This window comes from Phocoena phocoena, chromosome 21 (assembly GCF_963924675.1).
Source record: "Phocoena phocoena chromosome 21, mPhoPho1.1, whole genome shotgun sequence".
In the NCBI taxonomy this organism is placed as follows: Eukaryota; Metazoa; Chordata; class Mammalia; order Artiodactyla; family Phocoenidae; genus Phocoena; species Phocoena phocoena.
This window is the reverse complement of record NC_089239.1, coordinates 4123937-4131114: the sequence shown is the minus strand read 5'-3', so window position 1 is coordinate 4131114 and position 7178 is coordinate 4123937. Positions and strand designations below refer to the sequence as shown.

The window sequence follows — 7178 nt, the reverse complement described above, 5'->3', positions numbered from 1 at the left end:
GCTCCCCTTATCACAGCAGGAGTCTCGGGGGCACGCGCCAGGCGGGGAGCAGGCGACCAGGGCCCGGCACGCACAGTACCGGTCTCTGCAGCAGCTGGCCCGGCCCAGGCAGCGGTCCTCGCCCGCCAGGTGGCAGCTTGGAGAGTACCGGGCGCGCCCACTTGGGGCTCGTGACGCGGAGCCCCGCCTCCTCGGCCCTCCATTCGGCTCTCCGTCTGCCCGTCTCCCCGGCGCCCCGCCCTTCTTAGCCCCGCCTCCCCAGCGCCCCTCCCCTCGGCGCCCCGCCTCCCCGGCCCAAGACTTGGCGCCCCGTCTGCTCATCTCCCGGCGCCCCGCCCCCATCTCACCGCCCCTCGGGGCCCCGCCCAGCCCGACCGGGCGCGCGCCAGCGCGTGGGTACTGGGCGTGAGGTTAGACGACGGGAGGGTGGGGACTGGACGCGAGGGTCACGTCAAGGCGGCATAGACAAAGGGCGGGCGCGCGCACGTCCTTACGCACGCCTCGGCCGGCGGCGGCGAGGGCGGGGCGGACGGTCCCCGGAGCGATTTGCCTCCTGGAGCCTCGAGGAAGGTGAGTACGGTCCGGCTGGCCCGTTCCTGAAGGTCACGGGCCTCTGCGGGAGCTGGGGTTTGGTCCGGCGCCCGTGAGGGCTGCGGTCGAGCGACCCCGGTCCCTGCGACCCCCACCCCCCCGGCGTTGGGAGGCACCATTGCCGCTGCCGGGGGGTTCCCGGCGCCGGAGCGTGCCGCCCTCCCTGCGGTAGAGCGGGCCCGCCCGTCGCCGCGGCGCCCTCCGGCCCGCGCCCCCGCGTGTCCTGCCGAATCCCGGCTCTCGCGGCCTGCCCTCCGCGAGCTCGGGAGGGTGAAAGATCACGGGGAAAGGCCTTCACCGTGGCCGCTCAAGTTCTTTGGTGTCCCTGGGATGTACGTTTTCCGCTCCTGTTCTCCAGAGGATCCCCATTTTGCTTTCTTCAGGATTTCTTAACCCTCGATATCCCTTGCCTTTCCGTTTTGATTTCACGCCCTGCGAAGCATCCGCCTACCGGAGGGTCTTATTTCCTCACTCTCCGTGTCACAGAGGGCTTTAACTTTCGCAGTTGAAAAGTTAGGGAAAATATAGCGTATGAAACATACTGTAGTTCTGTGGAAGTAAGCTCCATGCTGTACTACAAACCAGTGCGTCACTGCTCAAGGCCTCTGTGCCGCGGACCTTCTCGCTGATAAGTTTCTTGAGATCCGTTGAAGAATTTGCTTTCTGGTTCATTTTCCTTAATTTTGGCTGAAGTTTGAGTACGTCTGTTTAGTTTCATGTCTTGTAGATTCTTTCTCAACCCAAGGGAAACGGTATGAAAAGCAGTTGTCCTTATGCCGGAGATGGTAGAAAAGAGTCCTGTATTAATGCCAGTTCGGTATTATTTTCTCACTTTGACAGTGATGTTTTTTTCAACCTTGTATTATGAAGAATTTCAGACATGGAAAAGTAGATAGAATAGTGAACCAGCATGTACCCATCATCCAGCCTCAAGAACTCACCTATGACTGAGCATGTCTAATTCACATCCCCCTTCCGCGCGCCCCCATATCTCTGGGATAAATCCTTGATGTCAAAAGTAGCTGGAGAGGGCTTCCCTGGTGGCGCATTTGTTGAGAGTCTGCCTGCTAGTGCAGGGGACACGGGTTCGAGCCCTGGTCTGGGATGATCCCACATGCCGCGGAGTGGCTGGGCCCGTGAGCCACAACTACTGAGCCTGCGCGTCTGGAGCCTGTGCTCCACAACAAGAGAGGCCGTGATAGTGAAGAGGCCCGCGCACCGCGATGAAGGGTGGCCCTCGCTTGCCACAACTAGAGAAGGCCCTCACGCAGAAACGAAGACCCAACACAGCAAAAATAAATAAATAAATTAAACTCCTACCCCCAGCATCTATTAAAAAAACCACCATGTTCCTTCAGTGAGCCAAGTTCTTTAAAAAAAAAAAAGTAGCTTGAGAGTCAAAATAAAAATCTTACTTTATGGCTTTATGGAGTAAAGCCATAACTTACTTTTATTGGGACATAGTCTATTACAAGTACAAGTCCAAAACACATAATAGCATTGGAGAAGCACCAGAAAGGGGCATCTAAAAATTAATTAAGCAGCTGGAGGACAGATTAAAACAGAAGGTATGGATGAGAACTTCCAGATCATATTGTCTTTTTCATTTTTGATGAGCCCTCAAGGCCCAGAGAGGTTCAGTGACTTGTCCAGATCTACAGGGAATGAGAGGTTGAACTGAGGCTGGAAAAGACATCTCCCAGCTCCGCATCTAGTCTTTCTCCTGTACCATGCTGCTTGTGTTTATGTTGTTTCCTTTATTATTTCTTAAGCTAGATTTGGGACAAGTTGAGGAGTTCTCATCATAGCTTTTAGGAAACATGGGAAGATGCTGACCTTAAAAGTGGAAATCCAAACAGAATAAGTACAAGCTTTAAAAGATTTAGATGACATTCATAGCTATTGAATGAAGAGTGACTAAGGGAAAGTGGAATGCTTTTTAGGGGGTGTACCCCTGATGCTATGCTCTTGTGGCCGAGAGAACAGTAGCGCCCTCCCATAAAAACATCCTTCCTTGCCATGATCAGGTAAGAATCCTGGGCTGGGTTAGGCTTTTTTTTTTTTTTTTTTTTTTTTTTAAAAAACAAAACCATGGTTTGTATTTCCTAGCACACTTTAGGCAATTAAGTTTCCATACCTGAGGAAAGACAGCTAAATTCAGTACTTGGGCCTCAATTTTTTTTACCCTTAAATGCTACCTGAGGGATGCTGTGAACAAGGGAATCCTTGTATGTAGACTTCTTGGAGTTTGCTTGTAAGTTCATTTTATATGATATGACATAATTGTTTATAAATTTATTTTCAGGATGGACTTTTCTTCTGTGAGTTTGTGACCTAAACACAGTAGTTGTCATGCACATGCAGTTTATGGAAATGCCGCTCAAATGAACAGCATCAGGGTGTCTTGGTAAATCATTGCCCCTGAAGACATGAGGGGGTGGGGGAATTGTATGTGTTGGCTGAGGGGTTGGTGTGTGTTGGAGAATATTTGGTCCTGGTTAAGCTTGAGCTGTACTGCAGAATTGTTTCTTCACGTAAAACAACCTCATCGTGGCATGTCATTTACTTCTTACTGTATCACTACACTGATGGGGAGGACCTGAGCAAATGTCATCAGTTCCCTGTATAATAATGCTTACTGTATAGCATGATGAATGCTTTTTAAGAGCACAGAATTTTAGAGTTAGGAGGAGTGTTGTAAGTGCTTGGAGTTTTTCGTAAGTCCTTAACGGTACTCTCTCTTTTAAAACACATTGATACATGCACACGCCACCCAGCCCTACAGGCTGGTTTGCTCTCTGGGAGCTCTCTTTATTTTGTCTTCATAATAGTTGTTAGCGTGTTTGCCTTCTATTAAACTGTTAGCTCAAGATCTGCAATTCTAGAACGATGCTTTGTAAAAAGTAGGCACGTGATACGCTTTTGTTGACTTTTTGAATTAAAAAAACAGAAACCAAAAAGCTGGTGGGGAAACTTAAATCCATAGAAGGTGAATGACTTATTGAAGGTCACACAGAGCAGAGAGTAACAGAGCTGGGCCTCCAACCTCAGATGACTCCTGAGTCCAGTTCTCAGCCCCTTCCTTTGCACTGTTCTCTTCACACCTCCGAGGAGTAGGGCGGGGAAGATACTATATGTATGTTTTCCGTTACCAGTTGGAGATACATTATCTTCAGGGTCTGCCTTAAAACTTTGTGGTCAGTGCTATCCAATAGAAACATAACACAAACCACATGTATAGTTTTTTGAATTTTGTAGTAGCCACTTTAAAAAAAATAAAAAGAAACAGGTGAAGATAAGTTTAATCATATATTTTATTTAACCCAGGTTATCTAGAATATCACTTCAACATGTAATCAGTGTACAAATTATTAACGAGATCTTTTACATTCATTTTTTTTTTACCCTAAATCACTGAAATTCCAGTCTGTTTTACATTTACAACACGTTTCAGTTTAGACTAGCCACATCTCCAGTGCTCAAGGGTCAGACGTGGTCAGCAGCGGCTGTGTTGGACAGAATCACTGTCAGCTGAGCATAAAGATGAAAGAGCATTTTATGTTCCTGGTAATATACAGGTCTGAGGTTAAAGTAGAGTTTGTGGTTTTGGTGACTTCTCTTTGCACAATTAGGGTTGTTTCAACCTTGTGGCGAGTTGAACCAAGAAGTCTGATGTTTCACAAATTTTGTGCCTTTGTGATGAAATGCTTTCTCATTGTAAAGAGACTGCTTAGTCATGGGGGGCAAGGTTTGACTTTTAAAAAATGGCTAGTGATAAAGCTCAATAATAAAATAACCTGATAAAAAGTAGGCAAAAGATCTGAGCGCTTCACCGGAGAGGATATACAGATGGCCAATAAGCACATGGAAGATGCTTCATATCATTGGTCATGAGGGGAACAAATTAAAACTGGGAGATACCACCTAACATCCATTAGCATGTCTAAAATTAGAAAGACTGATCATATTGAGTGTTGGTGAAGATGTAGAGCACATGGAATTTTCAGACACTGCTGGTGAGAATTAATGCAAGATGGTACAACCAGTTCAGATGCCGGTTTGGCCGTTTCATTAAAAGCTAAACGTACACTCACGTCGTTCCACTCCTAGGTATTTACGCAGGAGAAATGAAAGTATGTCCATGCAAGGTTTGTAGGCAGCGACTTTATTTGTAACAGTCCCCAGGTGGAAGGACCCGTCACTAGGTGAGTGAGTAAAGACGCTGTGGCCTGTGCTACGAAGGGAAACAGCTCAGCAATGGGGAGTGAGCTGTCGACACGGGCAGCAGCATGAATGATTCTCGGAGTGATTATGCCAAGTAAAATAAACCAGACACAAATTTTTGAAAAAAGAAGGTCAGGAAGTTGCTTCCAGTTACATATACAGTACTCAGATGTCAGAGCACCGATTTTGAAATGGAACTCTGAGAGCAGCGTTCAGGTTGGGTAACGAAACCTCTTGGGTCTTATAGTCCCAGCAAATGAAATTGGCCTTTCTTAAACTGATGGCCCCAGAATGTCAGTGTATCCTGTATCTTTGTCCTTTTTTTCTTTTCCAGCTTTGCAGGTTATGTTGCTTTGCGTTGAACTTGGTACCACGTTTCTTGTTACCCAGGTCCAGCTGATGTGAGGCCTTTCTAGGCAAGGAGGAAGTACTTAGGGTCAGAATGACCTTAGTTAAGACCGAGACCCTGAAACTGACCATGTTCCTATCTTCTTCCTAGTGAGTTGAGTCATCCTTGAGCCTGACATATCCTGGCTTTGTCTTGGACCATCTGTTTTATCCAGGATTGCTGTTGGCCGTAAGCATATCCCTGGTTTTTCAGCAGTTCAGGTTCACTTCACCTAGCAGCTCTGTGCTGTCCCAACTCCTTGGAAACATTTTTACACCCTTCCTCCTAAGCAGCAGCGTCCTATTCAGGCATATTTCTTATACTCCACTGCTCTGACATGCTTGACATCAGATTCCCCCCAGCGTACATTTCCTCTGTGTACGTGCATTTATTTACCATCACGTCAAAATGGGGGCATTTGCTGGGTCTGTGACCTGACAGAGTAAACTAGGAAAAATGGATGGCTTTCCTCTCAAGTGTAACCTGCCCCAAAGCAAAGGAGAGGCCAGCCTGGGGAGCAGAAAGACCACAAGACGGGGGGTTGGGGGGCAGATGTAAGTTCTAGTCCTGCCTCTGTTACTGGCCAATTTTGTAGCTTGTCTCGTCACTCAACTCTTCCAAGCCTCAATACTTTAAGCCATTAGAGGAGCTTGCATTAGAATTCTCAGTGATTCACTAATGAAGTTGTGGTTTGCGACAGCTACCTTAGGGATTGTAAACACCTTTAGGCAGGAGTGGTGTTGAAAGAGATTTCTTGTCAGTGTAACGTCATGACTTCTTGGGAAATACCTTCTAGTGCCCCCTTCTCCTTCATAATAACAGGAACTTAGTGTAGCAGTAATAACAGTTAATGTATTTTGAACATTTACCTTGTTCCAGACACTGAAATGTGAACATTCTTTTTAGTAGATGTTGAGCAGAAGTTTAAAGAGATTAAGTAATTCACGCAGTCACACTCACACTACCAGTTAAGTGATCGAGTGAGGATTCAAACCCTGATGTGTTTGTTTTGATTCTTGAATCATGAGTCTGTTACCTATTCAAAAAGGATAAATACAGTTTTAAAAGTACCAAAAAGATAAAGTGATGCCTTCCTTCCATTCCTAGAGGCAGCTGCCATTGCCAGTCTCCTGTGTCTCTTCCCAGAGATGTGTGTCTTTGCAGGTACACAGGCACACTGTGTGTATTTGTGCTTTTCCTCCCTCCCTCACAGTTGGTATTTGCAGTGGACCTTGTTCTGCATCTCACTGGGAGGTTGTTTCTTCTCGGTGCATATGTAGATGTCTCACTCTCTCTCTTTTTTTTAAACAGATGACTAGTATTCCACTATATCCTTGACTAATGGACAGTGATGTTTCTCTTGATATTATAGACAGTACTGGAGTCAGTAACCTTGCACATACCTCCTTTTGCACAGGGTTTCTCAGCCTCCGCATGGTTGCCATTTGGGGCCGGATACTTCCTTGTTGTGGCAGGGGCGGCCTGGGCTTTTTAGGACGTTTAGCAGCATCCCTGTCCACAGTCAGTGCTGGATGCCAGGAGCCCCGCATCCCAAGTTAGGACGATCACAAATGTCTGCAGACATTACCAGATGTTTCCCAGGGGGCTACAGTCAATCGCCCCTGGTTGAGAACTACTGTTGCAGTTTATCTTTAGCGTAAGTTTTTAGAAGTAGAGTTGCTGGATCTAAGGTTATATGCATTTCAAGTTCTGACGGTGATTGCCGAATTGTTCTGCATAGAGGTTGTACCATTGTACACTCTAGTCGGCAGTATTTGATGGTATTTTCTCATTTTCACCAGTAGGGTGGGTTATAAGAAACTTTTTTTGCCCCTCACTGTACTTTTAATTCACATTTCTTGGCTTTACAGCTCACCTTTGTGTGAGCACTTAGTGCTTGCTAGGCACCACGGAGTAGTTTTTGGCTTGTGGGTTTTGTGACATGCTTTGAAATGCCTTCCTCTCTATCTAGCCC

General features: G+C 46.8%; 1 protein-coding gene across 1 annotated transcript in view; it reads left to right on the top strand.

Moving 5' to 3' along the window:
- The first annotated feature begins 474 nt into the window (after window positions 1-474).
- GPAT4 (glycerol-3-phosphate acyltransferase 4) overlaps window positions 475-7178 on the top strand; it is a 30955-nt gene continuing 24251 nt past the window's right edge. The window contains exon 1 of the mRNA XM_065900068.1: window positions 475-570. The gene's annotated coding sequence lies outside the window, so the exon portion shown is untranslated. The remainder of the gene's footprint in view (window positions 571-7178) is intronic.